The sequence below is a fragment of the Carassius auratus genome, chromosome 6, assembly GCF_003368295.1.
Source record: "Carassius auratus strain Wakin chromosome 6, ASM336829v1, whole genome shotgun sequence".
In the NCBI taxonomy this organism is placed as follows: Eukaryota; Metazoa; Chordata; class Actinopteri; order Cypriniformes; family Cyprinidae; genus Carassius; species Carassius auratus.
The window spans coordinates 5,183,051-5,198,201 of NC_039248.1; the positions used below are offsets into that span (position 1 = coordinate 5,183,051).

The window sequence follows — 15,151 nt, forward strand, 5'->3', positions numbered from 1 at the left end:
CCTGTAATAAATCTAGGATGTCGACTCCATAGGAGAGACTGTACCAAAAAGTTTTTTATTTTTAATTTAATTTTATTTCTCCAAGATCAGCAAATACATATCAAAGAATATTTTAAAACTTTAAGGTGCATTCAGCAGTGTTATTCTATATCACTGTGATACTATTTTAAATCTTACATTTATTATTTTCCATTAAATTTTTTTACGTTTTTATTACTTTGTTGTGAATTTTTAGTACCGTATTTTATTTTTATATGTAGGTCTATTTGGTTTTTATTATTTTAGTTTTGGTTATTTTAGTACATCAATTTAAAAAAAAACATAAGAAAGGTTACCCTGGCAAGTTCAACTATAGACAAAATATAAAGTTTTTTATTTTATTGTTTCATTTAACTATAAACTAAAGTACAATAGGGATCAAGACTGAGGAAATAACATTGCAAAGGTCTTATGTATCTAATCTCGTATGTCAGGTCTTAAGGTTTCTAAGTTTTTTAGTATTAAGAAGTTTTATTTTATTTGATAATTTATCGTAGGCTAATGGCATTGTGTAGATAAATGCACCATATAACTGTAAAGTAACTGTCCTAATATATTTCATTTATATAAATGATATCATCATATAATATTGGATATTGTTAATATTTAAATATGTATTTATTTTTCCATTTAAAAAAACTGAATTTTTTGTTTGGAATTTGAGAGACTTTATAAAGCAGCATTAACTCCTGTGAAACAGAATGAGCTACTCACTGTGGATGATGCTCCTTATCCAGTGTTTGTTCGTAGTGGATCAGCTCCTAAAACTCCATGTTTGAACTCTGCTAAAACCAGGAGATGGGTTGCCATGACCTTCCAGAATGATCCTTCATGATCTGCTTCAGAACACTAGACTCTTATGTCTTATACATATGGAGCATCTAAACTCTAGTAACCCTGCATTTCTCGTCCATCCATCTGATTCTCTCTATGCTGACAAACAAGCACAAACTCACACAATAATCTGATTGTTTCCCAAACTAATGGGCTGTCAGTTCAGTTTATTCCACTCAGTACACTTCTGTTGGATATAATTAGCAGTAACAGTACAGCTCATTGTTCTTGTGTGTTTGTCTGCAGGAACAGTGAATAAACTGGTAAAAGTGCACAATGTGAACCACATAAAACGATTAATAAATTAAATACCAAAAACACAAGGGAAGTAAAAGACGGGTGATTACTCCAAAAGAGAACGTGACTACATGTGCTCTACTAAGGGTACTAATATCACAACAAAGATTTTGGTTGTTTCTATTAAAACTTTTAAGATTTTCTCTGAACCACACTCGATAATAATTGACAAAACATTGTCTTATGACTATCAAATATTTTCCCGAGTGATAGCAGAAACCCTGAAACCCATTAAACAGCGTTCAATGTCAAACAAACGCAGACCTCACCGTGGTAAACAAAGACACAGGCCTCCTTTTTCAGATTTCCAATCCATTACCGCCTCCTCCTTTTAACTTATTTTCGAACACGAGCGCGTCCTATTAGCAAAACCTCACTTCTGTGTTTAAATTTGGCAAAGAAACGTTAAAACTTTGGCGCTCATACGAAGTAAAATCGTGCGGTTGTTGCGCATGTACGTGAACCTCGCTCGGTTGCCAGACTGAAAGGGTGAGATGTTATGAAATAGCAGAGAAAATGTCAGAGTTGCTCATTAAGTGAATGACTCAGACAGTTCCAAAACAATGTATTCATATACTGAATCAGAGCCATGGTATTGGCTCTGAGATATTTCTTATTGACTTTTACACTTTCTTTGTTGGAATGGTTTTTAATATCTATGCCCTGTTTGTGTGATTTAACAAAGAGAACAGAAAACCAACTGACTTACAGCCAAATTAGAAATGAAACTTATTTATCAGCCTTGATTTCAGTTGTTAATAAATATCTGTAATTTACAGTTGTGATTCATTAATGTTGATAAACCAGAAATAGAAACACAATGTAGATTATAAACCGATGGCATGCACAGAAAGGACCATAGGTTATAAGTAACCATATTATCTCTTAGTGCATATTTCAGTGTTCATTTGAGCTGTGCCTTATGAAACACACACACACACACACACACACACACCCTCTCTCTCACACTCTGGTGTACAGATCAGCAGTTTACACTTTTATCTGCTTCAGTGCCTTCAGAGTCTTATATAACAAGGTCAGGAAGGGTAAATGATGTAGAAAAGTGAACCTGTACAAGGGAATGTCATTCTGCATAACATGCTATAAGAATATTAATGATTAGAATCCCATTCGTGAAGTAGGTCTGTGATCATGTGTTGTTATGAAGCAATTCTCATAAGGGTTTTGGTTTTAAAATGAGGGAAAATGTTATGGCAATAAAGGATGAATCCTCTGAATATTTCGTTATGAAAACATAATATTTGAGCATGAAGAGTTAAGTACAATGCTTTAGGATTGTCAAATTGTTTATAAAATCTAGGTATTTTCTAAAGTTGGTCTCTCTTCCTTTGACTGGATCAGATCAGAGTTGGCTTTTCCTCTTTTTGATGCGAGTCTTCCTCCTGGTGTTTGCGTCGATGATTGACTGCGACTGCTGCTTCAGTGTGACACGGTTGGTGACATCACCATCATCCACGCCGCTGTCCTCCTCATCTGTTGACAGAAAATACATGCAGGTGTGTAAGATGTGTGTTGCCTTTCTCTGCTAAACCTATTAGTTCTGTTATTGTTTCTTATACACATGGCTGAACAGCAGCCGTAGTGTACACACAATCACACAAGACTCCTTACATCTGAACAAATCCACCAACACTGGAGTGTACAGACAGAAGAAAGTACTAGATCAAGAGAGCACTGGTGATCATCTTGATAAGAGGGAGCTTTTGAACTGTGAAGCTGAGCAAAACACATGGCCATGCTTGCTCAAGAACTTTCCAAGTTCACAAACCAGCGATCTAAGAGTGTCTAAGATCAAGAAACAGGACTGAAACAAGCTTAAAACTTAAATAGTATGTTACGTTTGTAGAGGTATGTCATCTTTGTATCCATGTTAGTTTCATAATCATAGGTTTTAAAAACCTTTTATACAATTTTGAACAAAAAGTTTAAATTTATGTGGTGTCAAGCGGTGCAACCAACAACTAAAAACGAACAAATTTTCCTTACTCTTTGAATACATGTGATCTTAAATATTTTTAAAAGTATTTTTTTAATGATTAATAATAATAATAAAAAACTATTTTTTTCTTATGTTTTTTTTAATACATAATATTAAGATATAATCCTGATTTTTGCGACTTCACCCATAAAAAAAGAAATAAATAAAAGATTTTCATTCAGAATCATATTAGATGTATTGAAATCCATTCCATATTTTTTGGTAAATCCAAATTTTTTAAATCATATAAAAAAAGACAAAATTATGAGATAAAAAAATTGGTTGAAACTACATGACAAATAAAGTCGGAATTATGAAAAAAAGTTACAATTGCGTAAAGTTATAAGTATGTCAAAAAGTATAAATTATGACAAGCCAAAATTATGAGATAAAAATCTTAGCTATGATAAAACATTGAAATTATGAGATAAAGTCCTCTATGACAAAAATCAACATAATATTTTCAACAATTTATCTTCTTAATTTCAAATTTTAATGAGCAATTTTTTATCTTTTTAGCTCATAATTATAACTTATTATTTCATAATTTAGATTTGTTTTATGTCATATTTATGACTTTTTATTTCATTACGATTTACCAAAACATTTTGGTTTTTTCCCTTATGTGGTTAAAATGGGATCATGGAAATATTGAGGTAGTGTCTCACCATCAAAAAAGTCCTGTTTCTGGGTGTCAGGCAGCTGAACGTGAGTGTTGTACTGTGGTAGTTTCCCTGCTATTCTGGCATGGAACTGCAGGGGAGCATAAAAAACAACAGTTAGGGTTATTTATAGGTTGCAAAAAATAAAATATGCCACACATTCATATAGTAAATAAAACTATTAAAGTAACATTATTATTATGTTTCACCAGTGACACATCTTCAACAAGCCAAAATATAATTACACCAACATGACTAGTTTGTGTTCCTCCCCTCTCCTTCCTTCAACTCCTTCAAGATGGTTGCCAGATCTATTCCCTGTAGTTCCTCCTTCAGTAGCATCAGTTTCTGCTCAGTCTCAGACATCAGCTGCAGCATGTGTCCTTCTGAGTCTAAAGACAGCTGTGGTGATGGATCCTTCATCTGCCAAAAAAAACATGTAAAATACTTTGTATACATATACAACTCTTTTACCTATATTTTGTGAATAAATTACTGAAAGGTTAAAACCTATCCTTAATCACAAACCACAGAGAAAACATCTAAGGTCACTTTTAATGAATAATTCTAATACTTTACAGTTCACAATTTTGAGGGCAGATTTCAGATTTTTTGTTTTTGTTTTTAAATAAATTAATACTTTTAATAAGCAAGGATACATTACAATTATCAAAAGTGACAAAAATATTATATACAAACACATAAATGATGTGCTTTCAATTTTCTATTCATCAAATAATAAATGGTATGCTCAACTGTTTTAACACTGATAATAAGAAACGTGTTTTGAGCACCAAATCAACATATTAGAAGGATTTCTACATTTAAATTTATCAGACACTTTTACCCAAAGCAACTTACAGGACATATAAGGCTTTGCATTATTTTCTTTTTTTATCAGTATGTGTCTTCCCTGGGAATTGAACCCACAGCCATTTGCACTGCTAACACAATGCTATACCACTAAGCCACAGGAACACTTTATAGGAGCTTGTGACACTGAAGACTAAAGTAATGGCTGCTGAAAATTCAGCTTTGCATAACAGGAATAAATCACATATTTAAATATATTAATATAGAAAGTGGTTATTTTAAATCACACACACACACACACATATATATATATTATATATATATATAGAATTAAATACATGCATCAAACTGCATCTGTATGTAGTATTACTACTCATCTGACAAGCAAATAGGTTAGTCAATCATAACCTTAGTCCTAGAATGTACTTTCGCTAAGTCTGTATTTAAGAGTAAGACAGGGTGGAAAAGGTCAAATAAATTACAAATAACTGAAACTGTTTCTGATGTAAGAAACCTTGACTAACATTATAAATAGACCTCAGGGGAAAAAAATCAAGTTTGAAAAAAGTTATGACCCCTTTAAGTTCTAGAAAAACTCTTAGAGACCTTCTACTAAAAACACATCATTAACCAGGTGACGAAAAGGCATGTTTTGTGGAGCATGTTTAACTTGTTTGATCAGTACCAGGGGTATGGGCTGTAGTCTGTCACTGAGCTGCTGCACTCCTGCTTTGACAATGTTTAGTGTATGTGTGAGTCTCTCCAGGCCTTCTTGAGCTGCATCACGGTGCTGCTGCTCCTGCTGCAGGTCATGCTCACAGTCCTGCAGCATCTGTCAGACACTGAACAATCAGAAAGACAATTAGAGAGCTATCTGATGACATTAAAGTTATTATATAATGCCATTGAGAAAACGTAATGGTTAGACCAGAGCATTCAGTCACAATAACAGAGCGTGTCAAGTGATACTGCAGTCTGCTCTGCTCTCACCTTGAGAATTCAGTTTCTCGTGAGTATTTTACATCCTGATACTGAGTCTGTGACATATCCATCTCTTCCTTCAGATCAAGCAGCAATCTCTCATTTTATGCCTTCATCTTCTCCAAATGTTCCTGTGTCTCTCCCTGAGAGATAAACCTGTCCACTATTTCTTATTATAAGAGAAATCATGAATAAACATTGCTCAACACAACTTCTTACTTTAACATAAATAATCTATATACATTTCATTCAAACAACAAAAAAAGAGTACTCTCTATGGGTTAAATCCTTTAAAGTCTGTCATATAAAATAATAATAATTACAAAATAGAAGTTTATTGAAGCTTTGGACAAAATAAGTTTGTTGATGTGTTATGGCTCACAGAGTATGATATAGTGAGAATATGGAGGTCATATTTAAGGAGAAAGAGCACCTCAGTTTTATTTAGAGGCAATTTAGTGCATTCCTGATATTTACATGGCCAAAAATTCTTATAGCTTGTAATGTACAGTAAATACATGAGACCTTTATTTACATAAAATTATATAAATATTAGCTTTCAGTCTATTTCTCCCAATGATATATCTTAGTGAGATGTTATTGAAATGCTTAGTTTAATGTTGAAAGCTCTTTAGTTTTAAAACATAATGCAATACAATACAATCCCCAAAAGCCTAATGTGTCATATTTCTTACTCATATATATATATAAAAAAAAAGTGCTGTATGCAAGTTAACCTAAGTTGCATCTGCCCGGTAAGTGTTCATTGTAAAATATTACTATCAAATATATTTTAAAAAGTTTTGATCATGTTGATAATTTTGTATATCAAAAATGATACAGAAGTGGTTAATGTTGTCTGCCCTCACCTGTGAGTCTGTGACCCCAGTGGCCTCTTTGGAGTGCTGGAAAGCTTCTTCAAAAGGAGAGATGTATTCTTCTTCTTCTTCTCCTACTGTGATGGGAGTGCGCAGGGCCTCATTGCTCAGCTCATCTATTTCTATTTCTTCGTGGGAATAGAGGATAGACAAATGGTTAAACTTGACAAAAATGATCTAAGATACTTATTTTTGGCCAAACGGAGGCAACAATAAATATTGAAAAAGAGATAAAAGTATTAAAAACTGTCTATTTTAGCCAATATTTGGCTTGTGAGCTTAGCAACATGCTATCACCAAGCTCTATTTAAATCAATTGGGAGAACGGCAGTCTCCTGTGCACTTCACATGAGAAGTGCATTGAGTGTAACACATTTTTATGCAATTAGAGTATTGCATTGCTAGCTGTATTATAGTTGCTGTAGATATAATTACAGCAGATGATGCTCACTCTTCTCTTCATCCTCTCTGCCTGAGCCATCCTCTCCTCTGCCTGCTTTCTGTAGCGGGAGAGGATCTTCTCTTTCTCTGCGCTCTCTGTACACCTGCTCCTCCTGAAGCTGCAGCTCAGCCTGAAAACACACACATGTATAGTGCTTTATACACAACATTGTGGGTTTATTGTGCTGGGTCTTTGGCTGCTCTGATACCTGTAGGTGCTCCTTCAGCTTGCGATATCCTCGCGTTATGTGCACTGCTTCATGGTATTCAGCTGTGATTTCTCCAAACGGTTTTCCAGAATTCGCAGTTTCTATACAACAGGTACACAGTAATAATATCTTGGACATATTTTTTTTTAATTCATCAACGTTCATTAAAAATACCCAGAAAACTTTTTCTTTCTTTTTTTTTTACCTTTTCCTCCTCTCCTTTCTGGGTGTCAGGCAAAGGACTACTGTTCTGTGGCTTCAATATGAGGAGCTTCAAGTCCTCTAAATGCTGCCTCTGTGTCTGAGTGGTGTGTTTCATAGCATTCTGCTTCTTTACTTCTCCAGCACCGTCTGAGCTGCCTGCACAACAAAGATCTCTGTCAATAGTGATTCTAAAACAACTTTCTGGACCACAAATTATATGCAGGTGATTATGTAACTATGAGCTATTTAGCGGGCTCTTGCCAAACATTTTTTTTTTCATTTATTTATTTCCTTTTTTTTGTAGTAAAGAACTGGAATAGATACACTGTACAAAACATTCAATGTTTATATTTTATTTTTTATTTAACTTTTTATTTGTAGTAAGAAATGAACTGTCCAAAACATTCAGTTATTGTTTCATAAATATTCCACATATCTGTAATTTGATATTAAAAAGTACTTATTGAATCACCCACACATTGATTTCTGTAAAGAAATGTCTAAACCAAAAATGAAAATGTGCTTAAAATTACTTACTTTCAGGCAATCCAATTGTAGATGAGTTTGTTTCGCTAGATTTGGAGAAATGTAGCATTACAGTACATCACTTGCTCACCAGTGGATCCTCTGCAGGGAATGGGTGCCATCAGAATGAGAGTCCAAATTCACAAGTAATCCACATGACTCCAGTCCATCAACTGACACCTAATGAAATAAGAAGCTGTGTACTTTAAGAAACAAATTTATCATTAAGGTATCAATTCAATTTTTCAATTTTAACTGTCACGTCTGGCCAAAATCCATAATCAAATGGATTACTTGTGGATGTTTTAATCAGCTGTTTGGACTCTCATTCTGACGGCACCCATTCACTGCAGAGGATCCATTGGTAAACAAGTGATCTACTGCTAAATTTCTGTAGTGATGAAGAAACAACCTTGGATAGCATACATTTTAATTTTTTGGGTGAACTATTCCTTCCAGAAAAACCATTTAACCTCACCTTTACAGGCATGTTCCTGAAAGATTAATTCTCCATCCCATGGCTTTGAAAAACTTCCTTGATAACTTGTTCATATCCCTGGACACCATGACCAATAGATGCATCAATACATATGTTCAACCTATACTTTAAATGATGGCTTAATTTTAATATTACTTATGTGTTTTACTACCTCAAGCTGTTTCTTGTGCAGTTTTGCATTCTCAAGTCTCAGCTACAGGATAGTTTCTATGTTCTTGGCAGACTGCGAGTTTTCGATGTGCGGTATTGAGTAATCTCCTTCTAGTGGACAATGGGGGTTAAAAACAACCATTCATCGAGCAAAATGTAAAGTTGAGTGTAATGTCATGCAACATAAAATTTCTGCCAACAATTTTATTGGGCACTTTTTTTCATTTAAAATGTATACAAATGTATTAAACCGTTACAAAACCACTTGAAGAGTTCAGGTGCAAAAGCCTCTCTGTGCCGTGTGAAATTTTCTTCTAAAATTAGCATTTTCTACCAGCCTCCTAAATTTATGTTGTTATTTCACTTTAATTGCATAGAAAAGGAACTATACATTGCCATTACAGTAAAATTACTGAACCTAAACATAGGAGCCTAATAAAAATGAAAAAGAATGTTACATTTTAGAAGAAAATTTCATACGGCACTTGCATCTGAAGTCTTCACTTATTCAGTTACTCCAAGTTGACAGCTTGAATCCTCGAGAACGAATAATAAATTATGAAAATAATAATAAAACAATGGAAACATTAACTTAACGTTAGTCCATTAAAGTTACTTCCGCAACTAAACTGCTTCAGCTCAAATGGTGAAATCCACAATAAAAACTTACTCAGAAGATGAATTTTTCTTTGGAGCTTCGAGATTTCATCATGGGTAGGGAGCTCGATGTCTTCTGAGACAGACGTGGTGGGCATTTTTATGAACAATTATTATATTGGTGTTAATATGGATTTCTTTTCCTACAATAGCATGGCTAACGTCTCCGGTCACTCACTAAACCTTAGTTCCCTGAGAGGAGGAAACGAGACATTACATATGGTGGAAATCCATTTCCTCGAAATTATGAAGTCTGAATAACTCTTTTGCTTGCAAATAGCCAATGGCGCCCTCGCCCTCACCTGATTGGCTGACAGCCATCAAACCTCAGAATCTTTGACTGAACGAGAGTTATGAGGCTGGAAGGTTTTCCACACAGAAGGTAACGTAATGTCTCGTTCCCTCCTCTCAGGGAACTAAGGTTACGTGTGTAACCGGAGACGTTCCCTTATCGAGTCGGTCTCTCGACATTACGTATGGGGAACAATAAAACCCCCGCCGTGTGGGAAATACTGTCCGGCCTAGCTCGCATTGAGCCACAGAAGAGCATAAGCACTAGTTCTTACAGCGCATTAGCTCTAGGTCGGGTACCGGACCTGGTTGAAACACCTCTTGGCACAGAGCCAAATCAGCTCTGACCCCATCGTAATCCAGTACACCCAGATAAGCAACACTGGTGAGATATGGGGAAAATGCAGCAATATGTTGGTGCTTGGGAATACACTGCCGGCTTATAATGCGGGCATAATAAAGGGACCACATTAGATAGTGAATGAATACCTCAACCGCAGCTATTACTAAAATAACTGACGCTGTCTATATGACCTGGTCAAAACCATGGCTAGTGCACGCACCAGGCAAGGCGTGACCATAGCCTAGTCCAATGACTGCTCAACTCCCTCGTCCTGCACTGACAGCACATGTGATGCGAACGAGGGAATGTCCAAATTATAGAATCTCGAAAACGTGTTGCGAGACGACCAGCCCGCTGTGAAACAAATGTCCTGAATAGACATGCCTTTCGCACAACCCCATGACGACGCCAAACTCCTTGTGGAGTGGGCGTGCACCCCGTTTGACTATTTTTTTTTTGGTGAATAGCAGCGTTTGGGTAAAAGTTTGACCATACAATCGTCCTGTCCAAACTGCATACACGCGCTGTTCACTGACAGGGCATGCAAGTCTCCCACTCGTTTCCCGTAAGCTAGCGCGAGCAGTAGCGTCGTCTTAAATGAGAGCACTTTAAGGTCGCTAAACTCGGCTGGTTCAAAAGGTCGGTCGGACAGCGCACTAAGCACTAACGACAGGTCCCAGACCGGCATCTGACGAAGGCGGGGTGGATTAAGCTGCCTAGCTCCCCGAAGAAAGCTCGTTATCAGGGGGTGCCTCCCCACTGAATGGCCATCTAGCAAGTCACGAAAAACGGTGATAGCGGCCACGTAGACTTTCACTGTAGTTAGGGTACTGCCAGCATCCAGACGTTCCTGTAGGAAGGTCAGAATAATGGAGATATCGCAACTCCTGGGGTCCTCATTTTTGTCAACACACCAGTTAGCAAATACTCTCCAGTTCAGAGTGTATAAATGCCTCGTTGAAGGGGCTCTAGCCTCTGCTATTGTCTGCAGCACTCACTGATATACTCCACCCTGATCTGCCACACATGCAGGTCCCAAAGCTCTGGGTTGGGTTGCCATATGGTGCCCCTCGCTTGGGATAAGAGGTCCCTCCTCGGCGGGATCCGCCACGGGGGAAGCCGGGACATGTTCATCAGTTCCGGGAACCACGGCTGGTTGGGCCATTTGGGTGCTACCAGGAGCAACGCACATTTCTCCTCCCTGATCTTTTGCAGCACCAGCGGCATTAACTTGACTGGGGGAAAGCCATACTTCCGTCCCTTGGGCCAGCGGCTCGACAGCGCATTTCCCCCAGGGGGGATGCTGTCAGCGAGAAGTACAGAGGGCAGTGGGCGTTCTCTTGTGATGCAAAGAGGTCGATCTCCGCTTTGCCAAACAGATTCCAGATCATATTTATCGTTTGCGGATGGAGCCTCCATTCTCCGTGTACAATGCCGTCCCTGGACAGCATGTCCGCGCCGCAATTCAAACTGCCCGGTACGTGTACTGCTAGAATCGACAGAAGTACCCTGTCCGTCCATAACAGCAGCTGTCTCGCTAATCCCTGCAGGGATTGCGAACCCAAACCTCCCTGGCGATTGATGTACGCCACCACCGCCGTGTTGTCCGTTCTGATGAGAACATGACGGTGTTTCACAAACGGAAGGAAACTCTGCAGCGCTAGATGAACCGCTTCCATCTCCAAGCAGTTTATATGCCAGTGCGTCTGGTCCCCTGTCCACGTACCGAATGCTGGTCTGCCATCGCATAGGGCTCCCCAGCCTGATAGTGAAGCATCCGTAGTGACCAATACACGTCTGACCACTCTGCCCATAGCAGCACCCTGCTCGAATATGAACGCGTTATGATAAGGCATTCCGTTCCCGCTCTCCACGCCCGCGGCTTCACTGGGCTCTGTAACCAGTGTTGAAGCGGTCTCATGTGTAACAAGCCCAGTCAGCAGACGGAGGCTGCGGCCACCATCAGACCGAGCAACCTCTGAAACGTTCTTAAGGGGATAGCTCTGCCTTGAACGAAGAGGGTTAGTGTATTGTGAATCGACTGGATTCTCGGCTCTGACAGCTTCGCAATCATAGTGCGCGAGGCCAGTATCATACCCAGGAATGTGATATATTGGCGCGGCTGCAGTGTGCTCTTCTGAATGTTCACAGACAGCCCCAAACCTGTCAGATGGGCGAGGAGTCTGTGTTTGTGTTCCTTGAGAGCGCTTCTCGACCGTGCGATGACTAACCAGTCGTCGAGATAGTTCAGTATGCGCATTCCACTGAGCTTTAGGGGATGCATGTTTATTGAAACAGAACACAGCGGTTTCATTCTCACAACATTTACATCATTGACGAACTCTGGGCGGGAACACAGCCTCTTCGCCGCGGGTCTGACAAAAACGTCCTGTGCTCTCTTCCCCCTGGCACGAGCATCAGGAACACTGCTCCTTCTTGCCCGCCGGGCACCCTTGGCTGCTAGAGGCCGGTTTAGGACCAAAACGGGGCTTCCTGGGCTGCCACTGGCTGTATGGTGGCTCAGGCTCACGATGCTCTGTCGCGCTCGGGAAGGCGCGCCTGGTATTTCCCGCCTGGCACTGTGCTGAAGAAGACCTGGAACTCGCTGCAGGGGGGGCTTGAGACCGTTTCGGCCAAAAGATGAGGCATCATCTTAGACTGCTTGACGGTCTCGGCGTATTTCTCCGAAAGAGATTCCACCGCGACACTGAAAAGGCCGGTGGGGCTCATCGGTGCATCCAGGAACTGCCTCTTTTCGGCATCACGCATGCCGGACAGCGTCAGCCACAGATGGCGATGCAGGACCACAAGGCTGCTCATATTGCGACCGATTCCCTGCGCTACCTTTTTCGATGCCGCGAGAGTGAGATCCGCCGCCGTGCGCAGCTTCCTGACCGACTCTGGGTCCGGGCTTCCCTCATCCAGGGACCCCAGGAGCCGAGTTTGGAAGACCTGCAGGATTGCCATCGTGTGGAGGGCAGATGCTGCATGTCCAGCCGATATGTACGCCTTCTCGGCGATGTGAGCAGTAGCTCGACATGGCTTAGAAGGCAAAGAGGCGGTTTTCCAGCCGGGAGAAGACGCCAGGTTGGCTGCGATAGCATCCTCGACGGGAGGCGATCGCACGTACCCTAATTTCTCCGCCCCTTCCACCGTCGTCAGCAGCTGCGTCCCCTGTGCATGGGCTCGGGCTGTATAAGGGGAGCGCCATGACCGGGTGAGTTCCTCGTGGACCTCAGAGAAAAAGGGCACGGGTCTCTGCGGGGCTTCAGCCTGGCGGCCGGCGCCGAGGAAGGAACCGTCCATCCATCTCTTAGACAGCAGCTCCTTGGGGGCTGTCCACTCCAATTCCAAATCTACCACCGCCTCCGTGAGGATCGTCATAAGCTCGGCATCCAGCGAGGCGGGGGCAACTTCAGACGGGGCCTCGAACCACGCTCCCGGGTCTGAGGCATTAGTAGACATGGCGTCGTCCTCGTCATATCCAAACGAGACCGTTTCCCGCGCTTCTAGTGGAGGGCGGTAACTGGCCTCAGATTATGAGAGGGGATCTTCCACATGAGGGTGGCGTGGGCGTTGGGCCGACGCCAGTACCTCGACAGAATCTGTCGACGGAGCTCTCTGCAGTCTCCCGGTTCGCGGCTCGATGGCGGCGGACGGGGGAGAGGCAGGAGATACAGGGCCACCGTTACGGGTAACGGCCAGCCTTGCACGAAGGATCTTGATGGGAAGCTCCTCACAGGCACGACATCCCGATCCTTCGAATGCCGCCTCTGTGTGAGCCCGACCCAGGCACAGCACACACTGCTCGTGTGCGTCCGGGAAATCAATTGGCCCACCACACATGCGGCAAAGAGACATTTTAATAGTTAAAATCACCGGAACGCGAGAGGGGATAATTTTCCACAATTTTCCGCTCTGTATGCGTGAATCCACGGCGAAACCAGACTCAAGTGAAGAAAAAAGCTTCTGAGGTTTTTGCCGCCCGCTGTCACCTATATTGATGGCTGTCAGCCAATCAGGTGAGGGCGAGGGCGCCATTAGCTATTTGCAAGCAAAAGAGTTATTCAATCAGACTTCATAATTTCGAGGAAATGGATTTCCCCCATACGTAATGTCGAGAGACCGACTCGATAAGGGAACAGGAGCCTCGTTTGTTTTCAACTGGTTGCCTAGTAACTGAAATAAGGTTCATTGTCTAATTAATATTAAGTTGCGTACGCCCCGAAAAAGAATTCGACATTACGTTCTTGACCTAATTATGTTGGCTTGGCAACAAGCCAACATACTGTTATGCTATTTAAACTTCTTCTTTTTCCTCTTTTTCTTATTATTATTTTTCTGACAGAAATTCTAAACGCTACTCCTCCTAGGGCTTTAAAGCCACAAGCCCCAAACTCGGCAGACACCTGCGGGATAGAGCGGTGATGGTTGCTATATCTTTTCAGACTGATCAGACTTAAAGTTTTTTTTTTATTAATTTTTAAATGTCAAAATACATTACCCATAGACTTACATTGTCTGAGAAAAATTGCGCCCCTAGTTGCAATAACCGAGATTAAAGGGAGGAGTCGGGTTTTGTTTCACTTTTAAACCGGTTAAAAATACCAAGTAAATAATACAATTTCCCTCAAACTGACAAGCTAAACCAACATATCTGATTATTACAGGGGTCAGGGCTCATTAATAATTTATTTCTGGGCAGAGAGCAGTCAGAAAGACGAGAGAAGAATCACTGCTGCTCATCTCAGTCTGTCTCCACGGAGCTCACAACGAGCGAATTCATTCTTATTTAAGACCTTTTAAAACGGCGATTGCACGCAATCCACACGTTAGAACACACCAAGAGCTAAATTCAGATGTTTCTGAACTGTTTAAAGTAATAACATGATATATTCGCGGCAGCCAAATGTCCGCGAGCTCGATGTATTTCTCTGAACACTTGAAGTCCACATGACAGCCTCGTTTCGGGGCGAGATCGGACAAATAAATAGGCTACACATTTCATTCACACTGACAAGCTAAACCAACATATGTTATTATTACCGGGTCAGATCTCATTTATAAATTATGTCTCTGGCCAAAGAACAGCGAGAAAGACGAGAGAGAAATGAGCGCGTCATCAGCATTTTTTAAGCGCTTCCAAAAATAATATCACAGCGAATTGCACTAATCCACCCATTAGAACACAACAATAGCAGAATTCAGGTGTTTTTTAACTGTTTATGTGGGCAAAATGAAATATAATTTGACAGCGTGATACAGCTTATGAATACTTGATGTCTGGGCAGAGAGAAGTCAGAAAGACGAGAGAAGAATCACGGCTGCT

At 40.5% G+C, this 15,151-nt stretch overlaps 1 protein-coding gene and 1 pseudogene across 4 annotated transcripts in view; both read right to left on the reverse strand.

Moving 5' to 3' along the window:
- The window catches only part of rgl3a (ral guanine nucleotide dissociation stimulator-like 3a), a 33,661-nt gene extending 27,080 nt beyond the window's left edge, over positions 1 to 6,581 (reverse strand). Inside the window, exons 1-6 of one of the 4 annotated variants that reach the window (XM_026257560.1) lie at positions 6,495 to 6,581; positions 5,635 to 5,794; positions 5,330 to 5,486; positions 4,083 to 4,254; positions 3,838 to 3,922; positions 754 to 2,664 (exon numbers count right to left, since the gene is read on the reverse strand). The gene's annotated coding sequence lies outside the window, so the exon portion shown is untranslated. Of the gene's footprint in view, positions 1 to 753; positions 2,665 to 3,837; positions 3,923 to 4,076; positions 4,255 to 5,329; positions 5,487 to 5,634; positions 5,904 to 6,494 lie in introns of those variants that run through there. The other 3 variants (XM_026257562.1, XM_026257572.1, XM_026257567.1) reach the window with 3 other exon arrangements.
- Positions 6,582 to 6,888: 307 nt separating this feature from the next.
- Positions 6,889 to 10,987, reverse strand: LOC113105148 (coiled-coil domain-containing protein 151-like; annotated as a pseudogene).
- Positions 10,988 to 15,151: the final 4,164 nt, after the last annotated feature.